The following is a 14147-nucleotide window of genomic DNA, read 5'->3' as shown; positions in this document are numbered from 1 at the left end:
GAGGCCAAAGGAGGACGACTTCTTGAGCTCAGGAGTTTGAGACAAGCCTGGAAAACAAAGTCAGACCACATTACAAAAATAAATAAACAAATAAATAAATAAATAAAGTATCCAAACTATATCTATTTATAAGACCTTTATCTTTTCCTCTTCTTGATTCATGTCTTTCTGGGAAAAATTTTTTTCTTCTGAATTGTTTTCATCCATTTTTTCTTCTTGCCACTCTTGAGGCTCACATGAGAGAACCTAGATAAATTCTAACAGCCTGGGACTCAGGGAAAAACAGAGGAGGTGCCACAGACCCCATTCTGAGAAAAACCTGTTTTCCTCGTGGAACCTCAGGAACTGATCTCCCTCGAAATCTAAGTCTTGGTTTAATTTTCAGTTTTACATTTTGTTACCTGATTTTTTTTGGGGGGGGGTATATCAGAAATTCCTTCACATTATGAGAGAGCTTTTAGCCATAGTTTGTAATAAGCAGATGAGAAATACACTATAAGGGACTGTTAATGGCAATTAGGAGGAATACTTGGCTCTTTGCATGCTTGGATCAGAGAAGCATGCTCTTGACCACCTAGAAGGTATGGAAACATCCCTAACCCCACTGAGAGATGAGAATCCATGGGGGATGGGCTGATTACAAAATGTGCTGATTGGCTTTGGTTTTTTTTTTTTTTTTTTTTCAATAAAATGTGGGGTAGAAGCACTGCAGTAGCTTCTTCTGTAGTATTTCCCTGTGGGGGGAGTCCATGATTCCATATAAAATGGCACCCTTAATTTTGGGGATCTGTTTTTGCCTTCCAGCTATGCCTACTTATCAGGGCCTAGAAACTGCATGCTTTCCTAGCCCTGCTTCTCAAAGGGCTCTAGCTCGATTCCAGTAATCCCATTGGGTAACTTAAGAAATGGCAAATGAAAAATCTTACAACGACTGGATTTTCTGTCTGTCTTTGTATTTATATGTGATATGTGTGTGATGTTTACATAAAAGAGTTCTAATTAATTGGTTTAAAGAAAAGTAAGAACAGACTTGATCTACACTTCTGTCCTGTGTCTGTCCTAAGCTCCACACCTGGTACATAATTAAAATGGCCTACTAACCAGGTTTTTCACCAAAAATAGAAGTTGCACAGAGTTAACAATGTAACATGTATTTGAGGCTACTGAAGAAACAGTTCCACATGCAAAGGCATGTAAGAAAAGTAGAATGTACTTTTGGTAAAAGATTGTAAGAAGACATGGGAATATGGATTTCTTGCCCAAGTTTAGAGGGTTAAAGTATTGCTTTAAGGGAGATAGGAAAAATCTAAAGGTTTAAGCAAGTTGTGGAAGGTTTATAAAAAATTAATTTTAAAAGAGATTTTGTGCGTAAACATATTGGCTAAAGTTAAAGGGGTATTAGTCAATGTTTCCATAAGTTGAACATAGGAATAAAAGCATAACAGAGTTTTCTTAAAACATGGTTAGGCTCTGTAAGAACAACAACTAAATTGTAAAGGGCTATTAAAAGTTTATAGAAACATTAACTTACAGTTAAACTAATTAACACTGGATAGATTTATAGAATTTTAATAAAAACTAGCTTTAACATTAAAGATGCAATAATGCAAACATGAACTTTGGTTTTCTCTTTTGATAAAGATTCTTAAGTAATACTGAGAGGCAATGAAAAAATTTTGTTTGCCTTTCAAGGGAGGGGAGAGGGAAGAGACCAATTCAACAGGCTTCATGCTGTCTTCACTGGGTCTTGTAGTTTGAGAAAATGAGTCTGTTTTCTATCAGACTAAAGGTTTTGTCCTTTTTAAAACTTTGTGAGATATCATTTTGGATAAACAAATGACTTATGGTAACCTAGGGTTCTATTTTGTGATATCCAGTGTTTTAAACCTTTGATATTTGACAAACCTGCCAAGATCAAATTCAAAGATAAAAAAATAGGTCCCCTAAAGTCCAAAAAGACACAGTCTGCTTATTTAATGTATTAAAATCATGCAGAAAACATGGCCAAATATAAAATGGTGCTTAGCTTTCTTTGGGCTATATTTATATAAATACATTATTAGCAAGTATTTCAAAATTGTATACGATTCCTATAATTTTGATATGCCTTAGCACACATTTGACAAGAACATTTGTACCTCTGTGGCACACAGTAATTTAACATAACAATTATAATGTTCTTGTCAATTGTGTTTGACTTTGGCTGTCCTGAAATGTCTTCTCATCCACAGACAATTGTTGTCTTGTTCTGATACTCTTTAGAAGATGGTTTTATAATCAGTAATAAAACTTGGACAGGTGCTCTTGAATGCAAATTTCTGATAGCTTTGGAGATTGCAACATTAGAATAAAGGAAAAAACCTTCAGGACTCTCATGGAGAGCTGAAATGTTCATGAATATTAAGCAGAATAGGGGCTTACTGAATGGGATGAACTAATAGAAAACTGAACTAATCTTTTCCTTTGCTTTTTTTTTTTTTTTTTTTGCTTAAAACATGGCTGATCTTTTTGTTTTTCAGAGAGCCAAGAAAACTTCTTTTGAGCTACTTACAGCTTTTAACAACTGAATAAAATATATTCCTGTGAACAAAATTGGGAGCATATTTGTTTCTCTCTACCTGATTTGTCCAGAATCTGGAAGCTATTTGCAAGTATTCTTAATTTATGGCTACATAATTATTTGCATAAGTGCAATAAGAATGTTTTCTTTTGCAACAGGACACAATTGGAGAAACTGTTTATTTTACCAAGGTTTTGACTGGAATGGCATGCTTTTGTTTAAGGAATCAAATTTGACTTCTAGAGCCAATAAAAACCCCTAGGGAAAACTGGCCTCATACCTTGTCTATGCAGTCCCTGTACAGGGTTTCTAACCTATGGTATGTAAAGAATATCACTTTCCAACAGGCACAGGAATCTTAAGTTAACCTGGCATCTGAAGAAGAGAGTAATGTACCCAATTCATAGGCATTTGAGAGTACAAACCCATGGCTGGGATGGGCTTTAAAAAAGTATTATCTAAGGCTCTTTATACAGAGTTCCAACAAAGCCAATTTAAAAGGCCTATGTGCTCTATGCAGATAATCATGCCAAGTGTAATAAAACTAAAGTTTATTTCACAAACAAATTGGTCCTATCAGGATTTGTTTTTAATAAAAATAAGGACTGAAGAAAAAATTATGTTTCAAAAACTATAGTACACGTGTTATTAGTTGTTTTTGAGTTTTTTTTTTTTTTTTTTTTTTCTGCCATTTAAACTGAAACCTAAATTTTGGGAGGCTACAAGTGCCCAAACTAATGCTTTTAAATCTTTACTTTTAAAACTGTGAATTGCACTCCTTGTCCTAGAACTCATTATTTATCTTATTGTACACTGTTTTCTTAAATGTTGTACTAAAACTGTAGATAAGAATATGAATGCCTTTGTCATGAAAGTCTTGGAACGTCAGCCCGGCCGGCATGTGTACACTCAAACAGCTCAGATAGCTGCAAAGCAGTTCTGCTTCTCTCACCTTGGGGTCAACACCTACCCTACCAAGCCTCCTGTCAGCAGGAGGAATCCAGAGCAATTGGAGGCCTTTTTCCATCTTCATAGCCCACACTTTAAGAATAAGGTGCTATGCAATAACAAAGACTTGGAATCAATCCAAATGTCCATCAGTGACAGACTGGATTAAGAAAATGTGGCACAGGCCGGGCGCGGTGGCTCAAGCCTGTAATCCCAGCACTTTGGGAGGCCGAGATGGGCAGATCACAAGGTCAGGAGATCGAGACCAGCCTGGCTAATACGGTGAAACCCCGTCTCTACTAAAAAATACAAAAAACTAGCCGGCTGAGGTGGCGGGCACCTGTAGTCCCAGCTACTCAGGAGGCTGAGGCAGGAGAATGGCGTAGACCCAGGAGGCGGAGCTTGCAGTGAGCTGAGATGCGGCCACTGCACTCCAGCCTGGGGACAGAGCGAGACTCTGTCTCCAAAAAAAAAATAAATAAATAAAAGAAAAAAAAAGAAAAAAAAAAAGAAAAGAAAATGTGGCACATATACACCATGGAATACTATGCAGCCATAAAAAAGGATGAGTTTGTGTCCTTTGTAGGGACATGGATGCAGCTGGAAATCATCATTCTTAGCAAACTATCACAAGAACAGAAAACCAAACACCACATGTTCTCACTCATAGATGGGAACTGAACAATGAGATCACTTGGACTCGGGAAGGGGAACATCACACACCGGGGCCTATCATGGGGAGGGGGGAGGGAGTAGGGATTGAATTGGGAGTTATACCTGATGTAAATGATGAGTTGATGGGTGCTGACGAGTTGATGGGTGTGGCACACCAACATGGCACAAGTATACATATGTAACAAACCTGCACGTTATGCACATGTACCCTAGAACTTAAAGTATAATAATAATAAAAAAGATATATTCCCTTCTTAATGTCTGGAACCTGTGAATATTATCTTATATATTAATAGCAAAGAAAGTTAAGTAGATTAAGAATATTGGGAGGAGGAGTTTATCCAAGATTATACAGGTGGGACCTGATACAATTACATATAGCCTCATGAAAGGCAGAAAGAATTTTGAGAGAGAAGAGGAGAGGGCAGTGTGACCAGACGCAGAGGCTGGAGTGATGCAGCCACAAGCCAAGGAATGCCTATAGCCCCCAGAAGCTGAACAAGCCAAGGCACAAATTCTTCCCTGGAATCTAGAGAGAGCAAGCAGCCCTGCCAACACCTTGTGTTTAGACTTCTGGCCTCCATGACTGTCACAGGATAGATTTCTGTTGTTTAACCGTAACTCAATTTGTTGTAATTTGGTACAGCAGCCCTAGGAACTAATACAACATCCCAAGTCTCAGTGTTGTTAAGACAGCTGTAACTCCCTCACCCATCAGAGAGTTGATGCATTCTCTACCAAAATCCCAGCTGGCTTCTTTAGAGAAATTAACAAATTGACCTTAAAATTCAGATGGAAATTCAAGGAACCAAGAATCACCAAAACAATCCTGGAAAAGAAGAGCTAGATATTCCCACTCAATTGCAAAACTTACTACAAAGGTACAGTACAGTATGGTACTAGCATAAAGACAGACACACAGACAAATGGAATAGCATTGAGAGTCCAGAAATAAACCCTTGGATTTACAGTCCATTGATTTTCCTTTTTTTTTTTTTTTTTTTTTCCTGAGACGGAGTCTCGCTCTCATGCCCAGGCTAGAGTGCAATGGCACCATCTCAACTCACTGCAACCTCCGCCTCCCAGATTAAAGCAATTCTCCTGCCTCACCCTCCCAAGTAGCTGGGATTACAGGCATGCACCATCACACCCAGCTAATTTTTGCATTTTTAGTAGAGACAGGGTTTCACCATATTGGCCAGGCTGAACTGGTCTCAAACTCTTGACCTCATGTGATCCATCTGCCTCAGCCTCCCATAGTGCTGGGATTATAGGTGTGAGCAACTGGCCCAAAGAACTCTTAAAACTCAACAAGGCCGGGGCTTGGTGGCTCACACCTATAACGCCAGTACTTTGGGAGGCCAAGGTGGGTGGATCACCTGAGGTGAGTAGTTCAAGACCAGCCTGGCCAACATGCTGAAACTTCATCTCTACTAAAAATACAAAACTAGCCAGGCGTGGTGGCACATGGCTGTAATCCCAGCTACTCGGGAGGCTGAGGCAGAAGAATCACTTGAACCCAGGAGGCAAGGTTGCAGTGAGCCGAGATCGCGCCATTGCACTCCAGCCTGGGCAACAAGAGCAAGACTCTGTCTCAAAAAACAACAACAACAACAAAAACTCAACAGTAAGAAAAAAACCTCAATTGAACAATGGGCAGAAGATGTGAACATCTCACCTAAGAACATATACAAATGGCAAATATGCATATGAAGATCCTCAACATTATATGCCCCACGGGAACCACAAACAAAACAAAGAGACACCATGACACACCCATTAGCATAGCCAAAATGCAAAATCCTAATACCACCAAATACTGACAAGAATCAGGAGCAACTGAAACTCATGTTCACTGCTGCTGGGAATGTAAATGGGACAGCCTCTCTGGAAGACAGTTTGGCAGTTTCTTACAAAACCAAACATATTCTTACAATGCAATCCAACAATTGTACTCCTTGGTATTTCCTTAAATAAGGTGAAAACTTATGTCCACACAAAAACTGTACCTGGATATTTATCGCAGCTTCATTCAGAACTGCCAAAACTTGGGTGCAACTAAGATGTCTTTCAGTAGTTGAATAGATAAACTGGTACATCAGATAATGGACTATTATTCAGCACTAAGAAGAAATGAGTGATCCTCTTGTAGTTCGTAAGTGTGATAGCTGGGTGTTCACATGCATGTGTGAGATGTGCTACCCTGAAACCTTGTTATGATGATGGGTGCATTGCTCATCTGACACGAAAAGAAGAAAAAGAAAGAAAATTTCTGAACTATGAAGGCATGAAAATACATGAAGGAATCTTAGATGCATATTGCTAAGTGACAGAAGGCAATGTGAGAGGCTACATTCTATACAATTCGAACTATATGACTTTGTAAAAGCGAAAAGTGTGGAGATGGTAAAAAGAAAAGTGGTTGCCAGGAGTGGAGGGAAAGGAGGGATGAACAGGGGGAGTACAGAGGAATTTCAGGTTAGTAGAACTTTTCCGTAATATACTATAATAGCGGATGCATGTCATTTTACATTTGTTAAAACCCACAGAATGTACAACACCAAGAATAAACCCTAATATAAACCTTGGTCTCTGGAGGGGGATGATGTGTCGATGTGGGTTCAACAAGTACAATGAAAGCACCAAGCTGGGGCAGGACACTGATGGTGAAGGAGGCTGTGCACGGCAGAAGCAGAGGGCGTGTGGGATCTCTCTTCTATCCTGCTCAATATTGCCATGAACCAAAACCGAATCTAGAAAATAAAGTCTTTTTTTTTCTTTTGAGACATAGTCTTACTCTGTCGCCCAGGCTAGAGTGCAGTGGTATGATCTCGGCTCACTGCAAGCTCCGCCTCCCAGCTTCACACCATTCTCCTGCCTCAGCCTCCCGAGTAGCTGGGTCTACAGGTGCCCACTACCACGTCCGGCTAATTTTTTGTATTTTTTTTAGTAGAGGCGGGGTTTCACCATGTTGGCCAGGATGGTCTCAATCTCCTGACCTTGTGATCTGCCCGCCTCAGCCTCCCAAAGTGCTGGGATTACAGGCGTGAGCCACCGCGCCTGGCCAATAAAGTCATCTTTTTAAGTAAAGGGGAAATTAAGACATTTTCAAGTAAACAAAAACTGGGAGAGTTCTTCAGTAGCAGATCTAACCAACAAGAAATACTAAAGAGAGTCCTTCAGGCTAAAACAAAAGGATGCTAGACTAAAATCAATATGAAGAAATAAAAAGTACCAATAATGGTAACCATATCAGTAAATACAAAAGTTAATATTAATCAATTTTTGTATTTAACTTCATTCCCCTTCATTTGGTATAAAAGACCAATTATACATAATTTGCACAATACGATAATTATATATCTATCTTGATGAGTACAAAATGTTTAAAGATGTAATTTGTGATAATAACAGCATAAAGAGGGGAAGAACAGAGCTATCCAGAAGGAAAGTTTTTGCATACTATTGTGATATTATGAGATATACATATACGTTGGTTTCATCCACAGCACATTATCCAACTTTCAGATATTTTTTACAATCTGATAGGTTAAATAAAAAATCACATCTTCCTATAGGTTTCACTGACAAACAGCTTTTTGGAGGAATAAGCAATTTTGTTTTAACATTGGGGAAGTTGAGGTCTCAGATGCAGATACTGGAGCTGACGTGAAGCCCAAGTCAGCCTGACTGGGAAGCCTGTCATCTTCACCACAGCTGGGTTGCCCTGCCAGGCTCTGCCGATACAAGAAATCCATCGACACCCATGTGGAGTCTGGAATCAGTCTAGTGACTGCTCTCCTGCTCTCAGGGTTGAGCCCTCTGGTCCCTCTGCCACAACATCTGTGAGATCCCAGCCTCGCTCAGTCCTGATCCTGCCACGCCACCCGCTGTGGGCACACAGGACCCCAGCGATGAGTGTGTGGCAGCTTAACCAGCCTCCTATCAATAGACACTTAGGTTATTTCCAATCTGTGGTGGTTTGGATGTCCGTCCCCTCCAAATCTCATGTTGAAATGTGATCCCATGTTGGAGGTAAGGCCTGATGGGAGGTGTTTAGGTCCCGGGGGCAAACCGGGCATGAATGGCTTGATGCTGTCCTCACAATAATGACTGAGCTCTTGCTCTGAGTCCATGAGAGATCTGGTAGTTTAAAAATGTGTGGCATCTCCCTGTCTCCCTCGCTCCCGCTCTCAGTACCTGCTCTCCCTTCACCTTTCACCATGACTGGAAGCTTCCTGAGGCCTCATCAGAAGCAGGGCAGATGACTGTGCCATGCTTATACAGCCTGCAGAACTGTGAGCCAATTAAACCTCTTTCCTTTATAAATTACCCAGTCTCAGATATTTCTTTATAGCAATGCAAGAGCAGCCTAACACACAATCTTTTGCTAATATAAACAATGCTGTAATAAATAACCTCTGAGGGATAAATTCCTAGAAGTGGAGCCCTTGGGTCATGAGTGTGCATCTTTTCCATATGGAAAGCTATCCCTAAAATGTCTTCCACAGAAGTTACACCAATGCACAGTCCCATGAGCAACAGATGAGGCTGCCTCTCTGTCCCTTGGCAACACAGCACATTATCCAACTTTCAGATATTTTTTACAATCTGATAGGTTAAAAAAAAATCACATCTTCCTATAGGTTTCATTGAAAAACAGCTTTTTGAAGGAATAAGCAATTACTCAATGTCTGCTCTAGGTAAATCTTAGATAATCTGATGGATTACAAAAGATATAAAAGAAACGTTCTCAGCTCGCAAGCCCAAAGTCAGGTGTGACTGACGGAATATGCACACGACACCAGTTAGGAACATGAAGCAGCACGTCTGGTCAAAAGGGAGATGGGATGCAGTAGCAAGCACCTCAGGCTGTCTCCATTAACACCTGCTGGGCCTCAGTTTCTTCTTATGTAAAATCGGGCCATGAAATCAGATGAATCCCAAGATCCCTTCCATTTGTGAAATTCTATATTGAATAGAACATAGTCGAACTCATTTTAAATCTGGGTTCTTTGCAAATAACCCATGTTGGCCAGCAGGGTGTGACAACGGCACTGTGTCCCCACCCTCCTGACTCTGGGCACGAGGCTGCATTCAGTGCTGGAGCTTTACGACACTGCTGCCCTTGCCCCAGCCTGGAACCATAATTTGGTTCCAGACACCATAACAGGCAAGTGTTAGAATGGAAGGTGTAAGAGGAACCTTGTCCAGTAGTGGTGACGAACCCACACTCAACTAGCCTCACTCACACATATTCTCACCTCTGTTCACTGCCCACAATTTGACACGTGGAATCTGGACGGGAAAACAGTGATGCTGAGTGGCCCCAGGCAACTCCTGGCTCTGGCCTCACCAGCACCCATATAACAGGATAAAGGAGGCGCACAGGGCTGATGGGCCCACAGAACCATCTATCTTTAGACCAAAGACAGTGAAGGCACAGGAAGGGATCTTTCGTTAGTTCTACCCTGCATCTCCTATTTCTCAACTTGTAGTAAAAGTATGAATTACTTTCAAGGAATGAGCAGGATGCAGACAGATTAAAAAACAGATTTGCACGTGACCTGACTATGCTGAAAGGCCACTCTGGCATAAAATATTTGAGGTGCTTAGGAGAATAGGAAGTGGAATCTTTGGAAACTTCAGAAGTTCAGTCCCAGGGGCCAAATCTTTGTTTCAGATGCATGGGTCCTTGTGAGAAGTCTGGCTGCTCTGAGCCCCACAACGCTGGAGTCTGTATTTTTCACATTACGATTCCTAAACTCAACTCTCTCCAAAAGCTAGCACTAGCATGAAACAAGCAGCCACAAAAAGGTTTTTCCTCTGGCAGGAACCAAGCTGGGTGCGGGGAAAAGACATTTGCTAAAACAAACTTCTGGTTCCTGAGCACCCCAAACAACTTTTACTTGGTCTAATCATTGCTGGCCAATCTCCCTTGACAGGATGGATTCTTAAATAAACAAATCTGTCTTCAAGCTGCATTTGTTAAAACAGCAGATGGAGATTTAACTGAGCGGAGGAGGAACAGAGCTCTTTATCTCAGTAAGTAATGACAAGCGAGATGAGGGACTGAGGCAGACGTCTCAACCCTCAGGGCCTATTAAGCAGCTTTAGGGAGCATCCAGGAAAACCCGGAGCGACAGCTACATAGGTGGCTGTTTTCCTGAAGAGGTTTTCTGGAGGTTTAGTATTTACATATTCCTTTAAAGTGGGGAAGGCATGTGGGAAGAGGGACAGGTAGGCAGTAAGGCGAACGGTTCTATTCCCATGGGCCTTGAGCTGGTGCCCAGTAAATCTATATTTTACATAAGATAAGGTGAATGTCTGACGAGGAGGAAGGACTAAAGAAGTCAGTTCCACAGACATCTCCCAGGTAGGTAGAGAAGGGAGTCTTGTCTTTGCTCTGCACATGGGAAGATAAGCTTGTAATCAACATTATCAGTGTGGAGTTTCAGGAGCCAGACTTAGACTGTAGACCTAGAGTCTCCCCTTTTCCATACATTGGCATGTCCTCATGTATGGGAGGTGAAAACCAAAAATAAAATTCTGAGCCCTCCCAATCATCTGAATCTGAGCCCCCCCAATCATCCCCTCCTCTCAGCCAAGGGCATTCCAAAGTTAACCTAAAGAACCAGTTCAGGCATGATGGGATCAGGGGTTGGACTGTCCCATTATACCCTCCTCTCTTTAGGAGAATTCAGGCCCAACTGACCAGCATTAACATTAAAACAGATCTCAAGACTGACAAAGCCGACTCCTATAGCAATAAGATACCAGATACCAGCTTGACTCTAGTACAGCGTCACAAGACAGATAGCAAGCCCTGGAAGTACTTTGTTACACACTACATTGCTTTGCCATATCTTGAAGTAGTCCTGCAAAGCTGTCTCTTGTGGGGAAAATCTACATTCTGAAGAGAATCTCCTTCCTTTTCCAGGCCTTCTTCCTGATCCAGGAGAGAATCAGCTCTGATAAGACACATTTACAATGGATTCTCTCTGAAGCCTGCTACCTGGAGGCTCCCTAAGTATAATGGGAGCCCTGGTCTCCATAACCCCTTTTCTTTGTTGTTTTTTTGTTTTTTGAGATAGAGTCTCACTCTGTTGCCCAGGCTGGAGTGCAGTGGCACAATCTCAGCTCAAGGCAACCTCCACCTCCCAGGTTCAAGCAATTCTCCTGCCTCAGCCTCCTGAGTAGCTGGGACCACAGGTGCATGCCACCACACCTGCCACACCTGGCTAACTGTTTGTATTTTTAGTAGAGACAGGGTTTCACCATGTTGGCCAGGCTGGTCTTGAACTCCTGGCCTCAGGTGATCTGCCCACCTTGGCCTCCCAAAGTGCTGGGATTACAGGCGTGAGCCACCTGTGTGCCTGGCCCCACAGCCCCTTATCTTAACCTAGACATTCCCTTCCATTGATTCTCTGTTTTTAGACAATAACTTAACTTTTTCAACCAATTGCCAATTGGAACATCTTTGAATCTACCTATGACCTGGAAGCCCCCACCCTACCGCTTTGAATTGTCCCACCTTTCTGGATGGACCAATGTACATTTTACATACACTGATTGATGTTTTATGTCTCCCTAAAACGTATAAAACCAGCCTCTCACCTGACCGCCTTGGGCACATGTTCTTGGGATCTCCTGAGGCTCTTGTATTTGGCTCAGAATAAATCTCTTCAAGTATTTTTCAGAGTTTGACTCTTTTTAACAACAGAGACCAGCAAAGAATTGACCAGTGAAAAATCTGTGGGGGCAGACCTTTACAGATACCCGAGGTCCGTGACCTTTCCTTAGTAATAGTTGTTCATTTGGAAACAGCACCTCACATGACTCAGCCTCTGGGCTTAACCTTCCCTTTTGCATAAGAAGTTTTGGAGTCCTGAGATTTCTAATTGGCCTTTAAAAACTAAAAATAAAATCTTAAGCCCCCACTCAGTGAACCAAGGGGACTCCAGAAAAAACTTAAAAACTGAATTTCCAGCCATGATGGGAAAGTCAGACATTATATCTGGCTCCTTTTGGAGTTCAGGCACAACTGACCAGCATTAATGTTAAACAACAGATCCTAAGACTGACAGAACAGACCTTCTGTGACAAGAAGATATCAAGTTATAAACAGGACGCAAGGCCATGCCAGACAAAGTTTACGTCATGCACCCCTGCAGGTCGCCCTGACCCCATGTCCTAGGTAGCGACTTTCTTAATTCCAGCTTTCCCTTCTGCTGAGTCCAAAACTTTAGACAATGCTTCACTCCTTTAACCAACGGCAAATTAAAGAATCTCTAAATCCACTCATGACCTGCAAGCCCCCCACTTCAAGATATATCCCACCTTTTGGGGCCAAACTAATGTCTGGCCTCCACATACTGACGTATGACTTTGCCTGTGACTTTTGCTTCCCTAAAATGTGTAAGACAGAGTCGTGCCCTAACTGCCTCGGGACCACTTATCAAGGCTTCCTGGGTTTGTGTTTTCCCCAGGCCACGGTCAATCGCATTGGTTCAGAATAAACCTCCTTAAGACATTTTACAGTTTGGGTTTTCCATTAACACCTTCACAGCATAAACTTGAGTTTTTAAATTTGAGCAGGTCCAGCAGGTTTCCCCCAGGTGGATTCTGACTGAACAGTTTCTGAGTCATTTCTCTATCCCTGTTATTCAATCCAAGCTTTCCTGGGTAAGTGCTTTCTTACCTGCCTGTGCCCCTCAATCAGAACATCAGAGTCAGAAGGTACTCAGAACTAAGAAAAATTTAACCCAAAAAAGATCTAGAATAAAATGCAGCTTTTGCTTCACCCCTAAAAGAGTGGGAAATTTGACTACATAAAAGTCAAAATTTCTAAATAGGAAAAAATAAAATCAGAAGATAAATGACAAATGAGAAGATAATTTTAATGTAAATCACAGGCCAAAGGTTAATCCCCTTAATAAAGAGCTCCTAAAATCAGTACTGAAACAACTTACCCTGCCCCCACCCTCCAAAAGCAAAGGATCTAGATTATAAAGAGGGAAAAACAAACGGCTCTTGAGCCTGTGGAGAGCTGCTCCACTGTGCTCATCGGGAGAGATACCAAGCCCACTGAGAGGACTTTTCGCCTGTCAGACTGTGCCTCGGGTCGGCTGGGCTGCTGTGACAAGGCACCGTGGCCGGGTGGCTGAAACAGAACGTATTTCCCTCTGTTCCAGAGCCTGGAACTCCCAGATGAGGCGTCTCATCAAGAAGCAGGCATGGCTTCTTCTTTGACCTCTCCTCGGCTTCCAGATGTGTCCCCTGCATGTGCCTGTGTCCTCATCTCTTCTCATAAGGACACCAGTCGTACAGAACCAGGGCCACCCTTATGGCCTCATGTGATACTGTGGTGTAGTAAGAAGTGTATGTTTAGTCTTGGTTCTAAATTCCTGACATACAGCTCCCAAAACCCTCAGAATTTCCTGACTAATATGGGTGAGAGGGGCATCTTCTGTTATTCATAATAAGCCCCTTTCAACTACACCAGTGTTTATACTACTGCAGTGACTCTAGGAGGAAACAGCTGGTTACCAGATGGACCAACACTGGGATTAGGATAATCCCACCCGCAGCCTCCAGGGTGGGCGGGGCTGCAGCTAAACCCCATCCGCCTCTTCATCTGCTATTCATCCACATTCTTGGTCACAGCTTCATAACAAACCGGTAAACATTTGTAAATGTTTCCTTGAGCTTTGCAAGCCACCCAATCAGATGATCAATCCCCAGAGATGGTCTTGGGGACTCCTGATTTAAAGTCAGTCATTCAGATGCACAGGTCACAACCTGGGACTTGTGACTGGCTTCTGAACTGGGGGAAGCCAAATGGAACTGAGCCCTTAACCTATGGGGTCTGTACTAACTCCAGGTAGTGTAGAACTGGGTTACATTCTAGGACATCCAGTGGGCTCTGAAGAGAACTGGAGAACTGCGTGGTGTGGAAAGACCA

General features: G+C 42.1%; 1 non-coding gene across 1 annotated transcript; it reads left to right on the top strand.

Moving 5' to 3' along the window:
* The first annotated feature begins 6323 nt into the window (after positions 1-6323).
* LOC123567382 (small nucleolar RNA U13) lies at positions 6324-6428 on the top strand. The gene has a single exon (XR_006690296.1). It is a non-coding gene; the product is annotated as a small nucleolar RNA U13 (small nucleolar RNA).
* Positions 6429-14147: the final 7719 nt, after the last annotated feature.

The sequence above is a fragment of the Macaca fascicularis genome, chromosome 10 (assembly GCF_037993035.2).
Source record: "Macaca fascicularis isolate 582-1 chromosome 10, T2T-MFA8v1.1".
Taxonomy (NCBI): Eukaryota; Metazoa; Chordata; class Mammalia; order Primates; family Cercopithecidae; genus Macaca; species Macaca fascicularis.
The sequence above is the reverse complement of the archived record's forward strand: the minus strand, read 5'-3'. Positions and strand labels throughout refer to the sequence as shown.